The following is a 16,185-nucleotide window of genomic DNA, read 5'->3' as shown; positions in this document are numbered from 1 at the left end:
GGGACAAACTAAGGGAAGCTGTAGTTTTCCCATAGCCAAGTCCTTCATTTCCAGGGGCAACCTTCAGCGAATGATCTACAGAGCACACATTCAGTACATGGGATTTCATCATCAATTGCTTTGTCATGGCGTCCACCAAAGCATCTTGGGAACTGTGGTTTGGTGAAGATGCTGAAAATTCTCTGTAAAAGGTTAATTCTCAACACAGGACTAAAGTTCTTTATTCCCCTTCTTTCACTTTGAAATATGTGAATGAGGATTCTGAAGTATCTAGGCCATTGGCATAACATAGCCCTAGAGAGCGATCCTGTCCAGGTCTACGCAGATTTCTACCCAAGTGAACTCCCAGAAAATATTTTTTAGGATTGCATTGTAAATTACCTTGTAAAATTAGTCTTATGCTTTGTTTATTATTAAGGCTACAGTTATATTAATACACAGTATGTCAAATTTCATGTTCTCTTTTTTTCTTATGTGTGCTTTGTTTTTCTTATTTTTTCCCTGTCCTTTTAGGGGGGAAAAACCTTTGAAAAGAAAGAAGGGCCAGCCCCAATCAGGGACCCCCCTGCAGAATGAATTCCTGAAGACTGGCTACTTCAGTCACAAATTACTCAAACCTATCTCTTGCTTTTAATACTTACCAGTGGTTTGTTCAGTAACTGGCTTTGGCCAGTTCTTAACCAGAACTTAGCAAACCTTCTCAACCTGTAGATGTGAGATGCCACAATCAAGCAAGAACGTGCTGAGGGTCATTTAAAATAAAAGAAGCGAGATCATAAGTCTTGCTCCTTCTCTTTTGGTCATCATGAGGCTGCAATGTCACACGATACCCTGTTGCATCCTTCCATCTTAGGATTGTACATGGATTCCACGTCTGGAAAGTCTGAAGGTGTGGGATGCATCCAACACTACGGAATAAGCACATTTACTAGGGAAAATCAGCATGTATAGAAGGGGTAGGGCTGTCAGCTGCCCACGGGGGGTGGGAGACTTTCTGCGCCTAACTGCATCTGCCTGTTGCCACTCAGCTGGGCAGCAGGAGGAAGATGGCAGGAATAAGGTTTGCCTAACACAATGACACCATTTCCAGCGTGACAGAGAAGTGACACCATCATGTCAGTTGATACTGTAGCATTCATCCAGAATTTATGGTTAAACCATATGGTTTAGGTCAAATGCTAGGGAGACACCACTGCTGTGATGACATCATTTCCATGTTGCACTGGAAGTGATGCCATCACATCGGGGGATGCTGATTATGCCAACTCTCAGCACTGTAAGTCTCTGCCTCTCCCATCTCCCACCAGTTGACAAGTTGTGCCTGGCAACCCTAAGAAGGGGACAAGATACTTCTGGGACAGTTTAGCCACTGTTACTAATTCTCATTGATAAGTTCTCAAGAAACCCCAGGATTTCCCAAGGGCATAGTTTTTGTTTTATTAAAATATTTATATACCTCTTTTCCTTGTGGCTCAAGAGCTAAAAAGGAGATTTAAAAACCAGAAGACATGGTAGAACTTTGAATTAAGGCTTTCTTAACCCAGTGCTCTGCATCCTAAAGTTGATTCTGTGCCATGGCTAAATTCATATTTAAGCACTGCTCATATTTAAGCACTGCTCAATATTTTCTATGCCAGAGGTTCACCTCACAAGGTTCCTGAGCATTATGCAGTATTTTTTTTAATATGTGTGAGCAGGGCTTTTTTTCTGGGGAAAGAGGTGGTGGAACTCAGTGGGTTGCCCTCGGAGAAAATGGTCACATGGCTGGTGGCCCCACCCCCTGATCTCCAGACAGAGGGGAGTTGAGATTGGCCTCCGCGCCGCTCAGGGGGCGGGGTCACCAGCCATGTGACCATTTTCAAGTGGTTCTGGAACTCTGTTCTACCGCGTTCCCGCTGAAAAAAAGCCCTGTGTGTGAGCATTCAAAGGTTTAATCCTCAATAATCTTGTTTGATTATCATTAAATAAAAAGGAATGGGGGAACTTCTGTTATGATTTCATGCCACATTACTGTCACATAGAAGGGGGGGAAGCATTCTGATATTTGATGGATGCTCAATACTGTTTGACAAGACAGAAACACCTCCTGGCTTTTGTATAAGCAGCAGAAAGCATGAGTAATAGTTGTAAGTCAGAAACAAAGAAAGAATGTCTGATCAGCTGCACAGCTAAGTACCAAAACACCAACATTTGGCAAACCTCTTTGGCACATCTGGTTTGTATTTTATATGAGCTACAGATTTTTAAAAAGCTTAAAGGCTTTGATGTTCTGCAGTTCATCTGAAATCCAAAATGAATCTATAAGAAATAGGTTCTCTCGTCTAAGTTCTTATGATTACATGCTTTTGTGCTGTCTCTCTACTTCTGTGGATTATGCACAAGACGATGGAATGTGTGAAGCTGAAAAGATTCAGAAGTGTTCAGCTAGAATCTATAAATGGGTCTATAGGTATCGAGGGGATTGTAATGGGATTCAGGAGAGAGAAGCATTCAGAACTGAGCAGCAAAAACATGTGCACTCATTCGGTGCAAATTCCTGATTTTTGGAGAAGTGGGGGAAAGCACCCACAGTGCTCAATAACACGGACTTCTTTTCACATTGCAAAGTTCTTGGGTGTATTAGGTGAGAACACAAGGACTTTGAAGCAAACGTTTGGTGGGAGTTTTGTGCCTTCCAGACTTATGTGTCCTAGTCTGCTGATCATGAGCAGAACTTGTCGGGAGAAGCAACTTCAGCCTTCCCCTCTCCACTGTTTTCTTTTCCTTAAGCCACCCAGTGGATCGACTATATTGGCTCTGTTGCAAAACTCACAGGCAGATGTGTAAGTAGGGTTGCCAGCGCCAGGTCAGGAAATTCTTGGAGATTTGGGGAATGAAGCCTAGAGAGGGCTGGGCTTGAGGAGGGAAGGGGGCTCAGCCACCCTCCAAAGCAGCCATTTTCTCCAGGGGAACTGATCTCTGTGGCCTGGAGATCAGATGTAATTTCAGGTAGGATTGCCAGGTCCCATTACCCTCCGGGTGGGAGGCAAGAAACCTGGCACTCACCTTTCTTGATATCTTTGTGCGCACTCCTGGGCTGCACAATGACATCTCTTCTGGGAAGTGATGTCATCACACAGGCCTCGTGCTGCCCCTGAGAGCGCTCCCGTGGGCTGATTTTGACTCATTTGCAGCCAAAATTGGCCCGCTGGGAGCATAGGAGTACTGCCAGGGCAGCACGACAGGCCCTGGAATGCTCCTGTGCTTTGCAGCAGGCCAATTTTGCCCCCAAACGGGCCCAATTCAGCCCACTGCGGAGTGCAGGAGTGCTGCTGGGAGGGCCCCGGTGAGCTCCTGCACTTCACAGTGCTCCAATTTAGGCCCCAAATGGACCGGATTCGGCCCATTTGGGGCCCAAATAGACCACTGCGGAGCACGAGAGCATGCCTGTTGGGAGGCATGTTCCCCTGCTGGTCAGGTAAGTGGGGGCAGGGAATGGAGGGTGAGGGTGGAGGATCCCCTGCCCCCAGCACAGGACTGGCAACCCTAATTCCAGGAGATCTCCAGCCACCTCCTGGAGGATGGCAACCCTGCATGTAAGTAATGCGACTTCACAAATGGAGCCAATAGCAGCTCCACAGAGCCCCATTCTTAGCCCAAAAAATGTGGACCTAGCCCTGTCCTTTACTCCCTTTTCTCTCTTGCCTGTTGTCAGTTGTATCCCCCTTTTTGTTCAGCCTCTTCAAAACATCCTTTAAAAGGTCCTCTGAAACAAAATACAGCTCTTTGACCACTCTTTTTCTCTTGACATTCATTGCCTTTCAGACAGCCTCTCTGGACCAGCTGACATCTATGGAGCCTATCTGGAGGGTCGGGGCTGAATCTAGCAAAAGCAAAAGGTAGGATAGTCCTCAGAAAACCCCATCAATAGCTTAATGCAGCTGGAGCTGCAGCTGGATGATATACCTGGAAAGCGCTTTGCTCAGCTGTGGAGAGCCGCAAGGGGGAGGAGGGGCTTCCGTTTTCCCTCCCATCCCGTTTTTGCCAGCAGAAAATAAATCCTGTCCAGCTCAGTAGAATTTGCTTCCAAGGTAACAGGATCCGGATCAGGCTGGAATCCATTCCATAGATTACAGCCAACATGTGTGTGGACCACACACCACAGGGGTGCAATTGCCAACAAACATAGATATGGACAATGAACAGAGCTCTACAGTAAATTTACCCCCTCTTCTGTGGGTAATGCAGGCCTTTGCATTGTGAGATCTTCTTTCCTAGGATATGAACTTCTGCCCTACATGTTCTCATCCTTTACTAGCTGTATAAAAAAGGATATTTGGGCAGGCCCGGCTGTGTCATGGAGGGGATAGATAAATTGAAATTCTACTACCTCATTACAAAAGGCACAGGAATTCTTGTCTTCTTATTTATTCGCTCTGCCCTATAATAGCATCATATTTATTTTAAGTTGGCCAATTATATTATGCTCTGGATACAAGGAAAGCAGCTGATTGGCTAATAAAAGAAAAACTCAAATCTTTATCCGAACCCATATACATCCTAACTTGGGGTGGAGAATAACCATTTCTTATGATCTATTCTCCAGTGTTGACATCCCATAATTCCTTAACCACAGTTCTCTTAGACATACTTTGGCTTCTAAAACTTTTTACCATTAAGAGAACCTGCAGTCTTTGCATTTATCTTTAACACATTTTTTGTATCTCCACCCCATTCCGCAGACGGTTCACTCTGTTCTTTTGCTATGCTGGAGAATTGCCTGCTCAGGCCTGTTGTCCTCCAGTTGGCATTTACATCACCATTGGCTGTGGCACAGCCTTGCAACGTTTGCCACTATCCAGTAGCTGGTTTGCAAGTTTAACAGCTCTTCCTTTCCAGCATTTAATTTTTTTCCCCTTTCCCAGGAGACAGCGATCTGTTCCAAAATATCAAATATTTACCAAAAAAAATTCTTCATTTCTTGGATAACTAACCTGGAATCTTAAATTAGAAGTTTCAACCAAAACCAAGAATGCTGGAAGAGAATCTGCATGCAAGAGAGCTAACACGGAACCCTTTGCTCAGTTTTCCTGGATCTTGTTACACTGCCGCTTCCCCTACCAACTCTGCAAAAGCACTTGAAACGACAGCACCCAAACTTCTTTAAAGAGCTGTATTTATTATGATATTGGGTGCCAGGTGGTTTCCAGTGGTCTTTGATCTGGAAAGTGAAGTTGGCTGCTGGAGCAGAGGTAGCTGGATGCCTTCCAAGGCCTACAGGCCAACCAAGGGCCCACCCCAACCTGAGATGCTGGGTTGATCTCCAAATGAGAAAGCGCCTAACAGCAATAGAGGAATCACAGAACCACGTGCGCCATTGAATTCTCCAAGCATGGGCTATAGGAGATCACCTCTGAGTCCCCTTACAGTTTTTCAAGGGCATCTAGGGCACTCTCATTTCCTTCTGGGAGAAGTATTGGGGGGAATTTTGATCTGACTTTCATTTTTTAAAGACTTTCTAGCGCAGATAGAGTTGCCAGCTGTCCTGTTTTCACCCAGACCATCCAGTATTTTGGGGGTCCAGGGAAAACATTCCTCAAATACCGGACATCTGGCTCCTCCCTTCCCCTCCCCTGTTCCATCACGCAGCTTGGCTGCCCAGCCTCCTGTGGCTGCATGGTACCGCTACCGGGCTGGGGAAGTGGTCAGTCAGCCTGGGCACCCAGCTGGCCTCCTGTGGCTGATTAGCACCAGTGGTAGTGGCTTGCCAGCCTGGCAGCTAGAAATGGGTTGGTGGAGGATGTCACTTCTGGTAGAGAAGTCATCGTGCCAAATGGAAATGCACACACAGTGCATGCACAGATATATATTTTTAAAAGGTTGGTTTCACTTGAAACGACAGCACCCAAACAACAGCACCCAAATGACAGCACTTGAAATGACAGCACCCAAACTTCTTCAAAAAACTGTATTTATTATGATATTGGGTGCCAGGTGGTTTCCAGTGGTCTTTGATCCGGAAAGCGAAGTTGGCTGCTGGGGCAGAGGTAGCTGGATGCCCCCTCCTCGTGATCTGGTATAATTCCGCACCCCATCTGGCATCCCTAAGCACAGATATGCTAAAAGGATTATACTAACAATGCTCTGCTTTAACATAACTGCCGCATTGGGGAGAAGAGAGCTATAATTATTACCCTTTCACAGCACTAAGTATCTGTTGGATGGGTGGAAATCCCAGTTTCTGACATGGATCCTCCCTGCCTCAAAGTGTGCTTATATACCGTTCTTCTAGACAGATTAGTGCCCCACTCAGAGCAGTGAACAAAGTCAGTGTTATTATTATCCCTACAATACAGCTGAGGAGCTGGGGCTGAGAGGAGCAGCTTATCTAAGGCCACCTGCTGAGCTCATGGAAACGATGGGATTTGAACCAGCAGAGTGCTGATTCGTAGCTGAACCATTTAACCACTGTGCTACAGCAGTTGTCTTTTCTACTGACCATGCTAATAACTTTTGGTAGAATTACTTACCTTTGTGTTTGTTTGGGTGTGTGGATGCGTGTGAATTGCATAAAATTGGCATGTGTAATAATATTTCCTGGGCTGAGCTAGAACTTGAGATGAGACTCTTTAGAAAATGACCAAGATGAGTTGGGGACCATTCTGAGTGAAGATCTGGAGGTTCAGGGGACACTCAACACCACAGGACCCCCTTCAGATGCAGAGCCCCCTCCAGACCTGGATCTCATGGCCCCAATGGCAGGAGCTGCCCCAAAGGCTCGCCTCCAGGAGAAGATGTCGTTGGGCCAAACTCCAGTGTTAGCAGTCAGACCCCTTCACTACATTGTAAGGGCAGTTTATGAATATGGATATCACAAACCCGTTCCTCCTTATGCCATAAGGAAAAAGAATTCTGCCTGGATACACAGACGGATGCCAGCCTCCTGCCTGGAGACTGGAAAGGTTACCAGAATGGGAGTCACAAATGGGCTGATTGACTGACTACCCCTACACCCTGGAGCACAGGAGATAGCAGGGCTTCCTGAGACACTTCCCTGCCTAATCCCATCAACACCTCCCTCTACCATTTACCTAATCTAGAGCTATCCAGCATATCTAGTAACTTCCTGCCCAACACTCACCAAGTCATCAAGTAATATTTTTACCTTTAGTTCAGTCCAGATAATCATATCAGACTTCCCCAGTATATTGTTTCACCTCTGGAGACAGCCATTAAGCCATTGTTTTGGGACAGAGATGTCAGTTTCGCCCCAGGATACATTTTGCAGTATAATTGAGCTTTCAGCCATGTGCTCATTGTGTGCCCTTCAGATCCACATGTGCACATCCTCAGACTGCATGTCTGAGCCCCCCCCTCTTCTATCCTTGAAGTGCTGGATGCTGAGGCTGTTCCCCTTCTGGACTGGTAACTATGAGTGGAACCACAAGTGACAAAAGGCACAGGTTGGACACTTGTCAGCTTCCCTCAAGTTTTGATGGGAAATGTAGGCAGCTTGGCGGATTGTTGGACAAGTGACAGGTGAAAAGTCCATTGGACAGCAGACAGAGAGCCAAGCTGCAAGACAAGGATGCCTACATTTCCCATCAAAACTTGAGGGAAGCTGACAAGTGTCCAATCTGTGCCTTTTGTCACTTGTAGTTCCGCTATAACCCCCCAAACCCTGAAACTCTACCAACCTCTTCCCTGCTTTTCCTAGGAAACTCTGTATGTGTGTATATATATGTTCTTGTATGAGTGCTTTTGATACACGTTTAATAAAAATCATTCTTTAAACACCCACTCGGTCATTTCGAGAGTCCTCTGAGGGAAGGGAACTGGTAAAAATTGGTGGAGGATCTCGCAGTTACCCGCTCTCACTGCCTTTCCTCGTGTGGTAATTCCCCCAACTTGCAAGGAGGACCACCATTTAGGGTAACACCGGGGCAGCCATACCCCTGCCTTGTAGGGCTGGATCCTGGACCACCATTCCCCGGTCTCTCCCCACACCTGGCGGGAGCAGCAGAAATGGCAGTCCTGTGAGGAAACTGCTCAGCCACAATACGTGCCAGCAAAAGGGGGCATATCTAGATATCCCTAACATACACAACAAACAGCATACTATGAAGGGCCCAGAAAAGGATTTGTGGCAATTACAAGGACAGAGTCTACTCAAGCGGATTTAACACACTGCCCTCAGTTCACACTCTGCATCCAAAGCTGCTTCCTGATGTCTTTCCTGTTTACAGCCAATATGCAGGACTTGGAGTGCTTGCTAGCCAGCCCTGCATTTCCACGTCCATTTCAGTGACTTCCATTTGATTTAGTATGAAGTCAGGGAATTTCCAGAGATCACTACATAAAACTTTTTCATTTCTTTAAGGGGAGCAGATCCATTTCAGTTCTCGTTACATTTAACGATGTTTTTGTCACTAATTTAAATGGAGTCAGGATTAGGCACCAGACTGTACATGTCTCACTGGAGGAGCACGCATAGAAAATATGGAATAAATTGGACGTGACCCCTTCAGGCAAAGCTGCAGGGCTCTTAACTTTCACGTTTCCTGTCTTTGAACCAAATAAGACTTAACCACACAAACATGAACAGTGCATTCATGTTGATTTGTGTTTTTTTTACAAGAGATTCTTTCCCTCCCCCCCCCCTTCTGTTTCGTTTGAAAAACAAAGGGGTTCTGCTCAGGATTTGGCAGAAGTAAAAAGGCTCTCTGGATTCTCAGCACATACTGTAATCTAGCCCCAGGTATTTGGTTAGCTACTGGCTGAACGCACAGCATGGATCCTACATCGCATAGGCCATGGTTGTTAGAAAGCAGTTTGCAGACTGGTTTTTGGGGGTTAAATAAATACACATGAGCCCTATTCTTGTGCATAGGTAAAGCCTGGGCAAAACTCTTGCCTCTCAGGAGCTAACTGGCTCTGGCAAATCTAACCATCTGAATGGATGAACATATGAAGATGTCATATGTATTTGTCTATCAAAATCTGTACTGTCAACTCTGATCCACTCTGAGCTTGCATTGCTGGGAAAGGAGACAATGAATGAATGAATGAACGAACGAACGAACGAACGAACGAATGAATGAACGAATGAATGAATGAACATGCAAACAAACAAACTCTGCCTGGCAGCAACTCAGCCATTCACACCACCAGGTATCTGATTCTTTTAACTGGAGATACCGGGGCTTGAACTTGAGACCTTCTGCAAGCCGATGCTCTCCCACTGAGCTACAGCTACCCATCATTGTGCCATTGTCTGTGACACAATGCTACGCTTGCTTGTTCTGTTGACTGATATTACTATCAGTCAAATCCAGCTATGGGCAGCAGCGACACCAGGGTTTTCGGTGCCTGCGGCCGGCTGGTGGGCCGGGTACCTGCGTGCACGTGCACGCACGCACCGGCCTGCATGATGACATCACATGTGACTTTATCATGGGCGTGCGTGCGTCCGCTGCCAGCCCAATTGCTGTGGTGGGTGGCTGGGATGGTGCGCGAGTGGCCTCCAAGCTCTCCCGCTTGGTTTTTCTGTGCCGCCGCAGACGCCTACCCATGGCTGCTGAGCCTGGCCAGGTGTGTGTGCTGGTGGCGGTGGCGGTGTGGGGCGGGAGGGCTAGGAGGCTGCAGCTCCATGGCGCGTGCTCCCACCCCCCCGTGCCTCCTCCGGCACCCCCCTTCCGGCACCCCCGTGCCCTGAGGCTACTACCTACCTGGCCTCAATGGGCACGCTGGCCCTGGCTACGGGGCAAAGGCAGTCAATTGCAGGAAAAAGGGAGTAGGAATGTCCCTAGATCATTCAGACCCACGTGAAAGCCTGACTTGAGCCCCGTACATAAGAATAAGCACATACAAGACACAACAAATAGTAAAAAGGAATGATGGAGTGCACTGGCTCCTCTCTCTGCCTGTGCACATAGGCACTGTAGATGTGCAGACTCTGTTTGTGCCTACATTGTAGGTGAGGGACAAGTCCAATATACTTAGAGTAAGGCCAGCATTAGACTTACCATATGCCCACCTGTGGTGGGAAAACTTCCACCACTGCTCCCTTCTTCAATTGCCCATGCTAATTCAATTGATCAGTGGGAGAAAATGGGAGGGGGCATCACAAACACTGTGACATCAACCCAGAAGCGACATCACAGCATCCATGATGATCTAGGAATTTTACTCTCCATGGTCTTTATCATAAAGATTGAGGAGATTCCTAGAGTGTTGCAGGAACTAGCATATGCCTTTAAAGCTGTCCAGGTGGATACAGAAGAAGGAGAAAAGGACTGAGAGCTGGGAGAATGGCAGTGGCTTTGTAACTAGCCTTCCCTAAATTGTAATAAAGTTCTTAGAAACAGCCACCATTTTGTGCCTATTTGTACAACCAAGAACCAGTATGGACAGGTGTCGTCTGTTGCCCATCTTGCTCACCGTGGCGCTCCGCAATGATATCCGCTTCGATTACCACAATGCTCCAACCCACTGGGACTTCACCTTTGCAGCTGTTTTTAAGATATTTCTCTGTGTTGTAAAGTTAAGGGCAAGCTTATACTTGTCAAATCCAGTCATCTGTGGCAGCCCTGCATCAGGTGTCTCTGCCATCTGAGGCTACACCATAGGGTTGCCAGCTGCAGGTTGGGAAATTCCTGGAGATTTTGTGGGTTGTGCCTGGAGAGGGCAGGGTTTGAGGAGGGGAGGGATTGCAGCAGGATATAATGCCATACAGTCTGCCCTCCAAAGCAGCCATTTTCTCCAGAGGAACTGATCTCTATGGCCTGTAGATCAGTTATAATTCCAGGCGATCTCCAGCCACCACCTGGAGGATGGCAACCCTGGGCTAGAGAGGTAACACAACTTGAGAAAAGGCCTTCTCAATTGTGGTGCTGAAACTTTGGTAGTCCCTCCTCAGTAATATTTGTCCATCTCCCTCCATTGTGGTCTTCCATCATCAGATGAAGATTTTTTTTGCTTTGGTTTGGTGTTCCCCCGCTAACTGTAATTGGCCTCCCTCCCTGATTGTGTTGTTATTTGTGTGTTTGTGTGTTTATATATTTTATCGAATTTAGAAATATATTTTATATACACTTTCTTTTAAATACGGTTTTAATGTCCTAATGTTTTAATGTTGAAGTGTTTTGATGTTCGTTGCCTTGGGAACTCTATTTGAGTGGAAAGGTGGCATAGAAATGTTTAAAATAAATAAATGGGGCAACTTAATATTCTTTCTTTAAGGCGGACAGTCCTTCTGAAACATAAGGGGAAGGATATGACAGAAGGGGGGGCTACATGAGTGTTTGGTATGAACGCACGCAAGGCAAGCTCTGAAGCTGGATTCAGGCCTCATGTGAAGAACCTGCTGTGACTAGGATGTGCAGAGGGGCTGGGGCGCGAGTGCTAGCCCGCTGTAGTTTTTTTATAAAAGGGTTTAGATGAAAGTTTTATGTACTTTGAGGGGGTTAGCCGTGATGACAGCAGGAATGACGGCAAGTAATAAAATGTCATACTAAAATTATTTATGTGTGCGGATTAACTTCATGTTTATCAAGGGAAGGCTGGGGGCTGAAAAAACGTAGTTATGCTTCTCAAGGGTTTTTTTTTAAAAAATTGCACTTACACACATAATGTACACACACACATACTGTATTTGTTAGTGTGATGGCAAATCCCACTGGCAAATTTCATAGCTAGGCTCACTTTACTCATACCTCAGTTTGCATGATTTATTCCTATATGTCATTTCATTGGTCTTTGTGTATGGATGAGAAGTAGGCCAATAGCTTGGGGAGGTAGAAGCGCCCACTAGTTGAGGGAGAGGGGCCACCCTCTCTGTAAAAATCTTTGGCTTTAGAAAGGCAGTCAGTGTGGTACAGCGATTAGAGAGTGTATTTATTTGTGTCCTTCATTTATCTCCTGCCTTCCCCCCACCAGTGGGAACTCAAGTGACATAGTTGTCTCCTATAGTTTATCTTCACGTCGACAACCATATGAAGTTGGTTGGACTGAGAGCAAGTGACTGGCCCAAGGTCACCCAGCAAGCTTCCATGGCAGAGTGAGGATTTGAATCTGTGCCTCCCAGATCCTAGTCCATCACTCTAGCCCCCCAAAGCCTCACTGGCTGTCAGTATCAATTTAGGAGTGGAGAGATGCGGGCACTAAGCTGTAATGCTCGGTGAATGACCTTAGGCCATCATTCTTTCTCACAGCCTAATCTACTTTACAGGGTTGTTGTGAAGATAAAGCAGTGGACGGGAGAAGCGTGTGTGCTTCCCTGAACTCCTGAGAAGAAAGGTTGGATGAAGATTGTGTGTGTGAAGTGCCATCAAGTCACAGCCAACTTATGGTGACCCCCCTCCCAATACGGTTTTCAGGGTAAGAGATGCACAGAGGTTATTTGCCATTGCCTGCCTCTGCGGACAACCCTGGACTTCCTTGGTGGTCTCCCATCCAGATACTAACCAGGGCTAACCTTGCTTAGTTTCCAAGATCTGATGCGATCTTGCCCCTAACAACCAGCGTATAAGGCCCTTCTATGACTTATCTGTGATGTTAATTCTTTTTCTGCCCCAACGACCTTTCAGTTTCTCTGAGAACACACCTGTAGAAGAGCTTGTTCACCTATATCTGCACTGGTTCCAAGTTAAACAAAATTATGTGTCAAGTGCGCGTGTGTGCTTTAAACAACTAAAGATGAAGGAACTAGCCATGCTGTTAACACTCAGGTACCGCAGTATAATGCTGGCAAGTGTCTGTGAACAGAGTCTGTTCCAACATTATGGTCACCTCTCTGAAAAGCTTTTAACCACAATGAAATTTTTACTTGAGTGACTCAGGAGTGGCAAGCTCTGGGAAGGGTCACAACTGTGTGATGCCAGCCTTTCATTTAATCAATGAACACAACAGATACGACACCCCAAGGCCTTTGGATATTATGGCACTCACGAACCACTCAGTCCTGCTTGTGACGTAGCAGACTGGCTGGGATATTGCATGGCAAATGTGCCAAGAGAGCCTGGCATCTTTTTTTTACTCTAAAAGTTCAGTCCTCATATATTGTAGAAAGAAACTGTGCCAATGCCACCTTAAGAAGAATTGTATCTTTGTCCACTGAAATCAATGGGTTTAGACAGGCATAACTCTGCTTAGGGTGGTGATACAGTATGGTGGAATCTCAATGGTTAGGACCTCTCAGCATTCAAAATTGTTTATGACCGGGTCTCTCTCTCTCTCTACTTGGGCTTTGTTGCTACTATGATGAATTTCAAACTTCTAGTCCACAGAAGGGTTGCCAACTCTGGGTTGGAAAATTCTCAAAGATTTAGGTGAGGATGGTGAGGATGGAATTTGAAGATGGGAGTGGCATCTGAGGGGGGGGGCATAATGCCATAGAATCCACCCTCCAAACCAGCCATTTTCTCCAGGAGATCAATTGGGATTCTGGAAAACCTCCAGCCTGGAGGCTGGCAACCATAGTCCGCAGTTAAAGCTCTTTATCTTGCTTACATTTCCTCCATCCCTTCTCTTACGTGCTTCTCAGCTCTTCCTTTTGACTTAGCCACATTTGCTCTGGGATCCAGTGGTTTCCTTCTTCCACTCCTGCTGTCTTTCACTGCCGGCTTTTAGTTCTGTTTTCCTGTAGCTGCCCTATTCGTTGGGCCAATTCCCTCTTATCATCCAAGGCCTGCTTCTTTAGGCAAAGTATTTCTTGAACAAAAATTTTAAAAAATAAAAACACCGCCTAGCTTCATACCATATTTGGGTGGAAAGGAAGTGCTGCAGAATCATGTCTGATTAAGAGTGGCCTGAGTGGGAACGGATCACTGGTAGATACTGTGGCTTTTGAAATTGGAGGAGGCTTGTGGTTTAGATGCTAATTCTTTGCATTGCTAGAGTTGCAGGTTAGAGGATGGAAATTCAGGCAATTAAGGGACTTGGGGAAGTGTAACTCCATTCAGGATTATAGTGTTAACCTGGGACACTAGCACAACTACCCAAAATTCTCCTGGACCTGGAAATCAGGTGATCTGAGAGAGCCAATCGCATGTCACTACAGGGTTGCCATCCCCCTCCCGGGGCGGGGGATCCCCCGATCCCACCCTTTCCCCCTCACGCCCACTTACCTGGCTGGTAGGGGGCACACTCCCTGGGGCACCCCCTCCCCGGGCGGCATGGCGCACCCCCGTGCCACATGAGTGGGTGGCGGCAGCGGCGGCAGCGGCAGAGAGAGAGCAGGTGGCGGTGGCAAGAGCAGGCCGCTCTCACCATCACCACTGTGGCCTGCTCTCTCGCCGCCGCTGCCGCCGCCCCTGTGCAGCCTGCGCCGGCAGGGACAAGGGTTGCGGTGGTGGCGGCAGCAGCGGCAGCAAGTGAGTGAGTTGCAGTGGCCATGGCCCGCTCTCTTGCTGCTCTCTCGCTGCAGCCGCCGCTGCCCCTGTGTAGCCCGTGCCGGCAGTGACAAGGGGCATGGTGGCCACGGTGAGAGAGAGCTGCCCGCGCTCTCTGCCCCTTCCCGGCATGCGTGACATCATCACGCGGGGCTCCCTTTGACCTTGCGTGATGACATCACTCCCAGAAGTGACATCATCACGCACTCCAGGAGCGAGCGCAAGCATTGTGTGCGCGCAGTCAAAACATCAAGAGCGGCGACAGGGTAAGAGCTAGCGTCCCAGTCTTCTGCTGGGAGACTTGAGGGACCTGGCAACCCGATGTCACTACCAGCTATAAAACTCCAGGATCTGCTCTAATATCTCTGTGGGCAATGCTGCTAATTGAGATTATCTCTTTTGTTTCATAAATCCATTCCAGGAGCTTTTCAGCCGTTGGATCCGGATATCTGATAGTTGGCTTCTCCTCTGGCACCATGATGAGTCATATCAAGTTATGAATTCTGTAATACGCCTTTGCACCGCACTCTCTCTCTGGGCTGAGGAGCCATGTCTCAGAGATAATGCAGACCCCTTGCACACAGATGGTCTCAGATCTCATACCTGGCACCTCTAGGCCCTAAGCAGCAAAGGGAAGTTGAGGGGATCCCTTTGACAGCTGCATACCATCTAGCAGAGTTCGTGTTTCCTTCCTGTCTGCAGTTATAAAAGCCGGGGGCGGGTGGGAGTGGGGCACGGGGACAAGCCTTTTGGCATGGACTGAAGAGTAAGAGCCGAAGGGATTGGGGCCCTTGGTCCATGGATCTCAGCCTGTGGCCATTGTGTGAACTGCTCTATGGGATTCATGACCTGCTCAGGATGTGGCCTTGCTGTTTTCGTTGTCTTCCTTTGTGCAAACTGTATTTTGTCTGTTTAAAAGTTTGTTTATTTAAATTGTAGTTGCCGGCTTTTTGTTTCTTTGAGTCCCTGTTGGAAAGAAAAGTGGAGCAGAAAATAAATAAATAAATAAATAAATAAATAAATAAATAAATAAATAAATAAAAGAGCAGAAATGAAACCCGAATAGGGATTTTGGGGTTGAAAACGGCAACCATAAGACTTTTGAAGCAATCCTTAGCTAACAATATAGGTATCTCCCAAGGACAGACGTCATAGAAAAACTGCACTGTACATAGTAGAATATTTAAACATTCTAATGCACATGTTCCTGACGTTCTGCTAGAGATGCTCCCATTTCACTAGTTTCATAACTATGAGCAATGCTACGTGTGAATGCAGCTTTTTCTAGGAAGGAATCAGAATTCTCATGGGGTGGGGGAGAGAACTGTTAATCTGATGCCTGTCCCATGCAAGGTGAAGTTGACTCTAGGAGGTGAAGGAAAGGCATGGATCCCTGCGTGTATGCTTTCTACGTGAGTACAGGCTGGGCCACCCACTAGCATAGACCGTTGGCAGATTTCCCTTTGCTACAGTGCTCCCTCAAATGCAACACAGGTCCCATGGGATCGTTAGAAAGCAGATGGTATAGTACGAAACAGATGAAACACAGCAGGTCTGTAATTCTTCAGTGTATTGATCAGAGACCTCCTATAGGACTCCTCTGAGTTCCATGATGAAAGGTGCAATAGTAAATTAATAAATAAATGTGGTAGGAATGAATAGCCATTCACTTGTAGAGGAGAAAGCAAAGTTCAATTTATCAGGGATACCAGAGCAGTGGGCAGGGCCGGTGTGCCCATTGAGGCCAGGTAGGTGGTTGCTGGGCATGGGGTGCCGGAGGAGGTGCTGGGGGAGGGAGCACATGCCACGGAGCTGC

The sequence above is a fragment of the Eublepharis macularius genome, chromosome 9 (assembly GCF_028583425.1).
Source record: "Eublepharis macularius isolate TG4126 chromosome 9, MPM_Emac_v1.0, whole genome shotgun sequence".
Classification (NCBI taxonomy): Eukaryota; Metazoa; Chordata; class Lepidosauria; order Squamata; family Eublepharidae; genus Eublepharis; species Eublepharis macularius.
The sequence above is the reverse complement of the archived record's forward strand: the minus strand, read 5'-3'. Positions refer to the sequence as shown.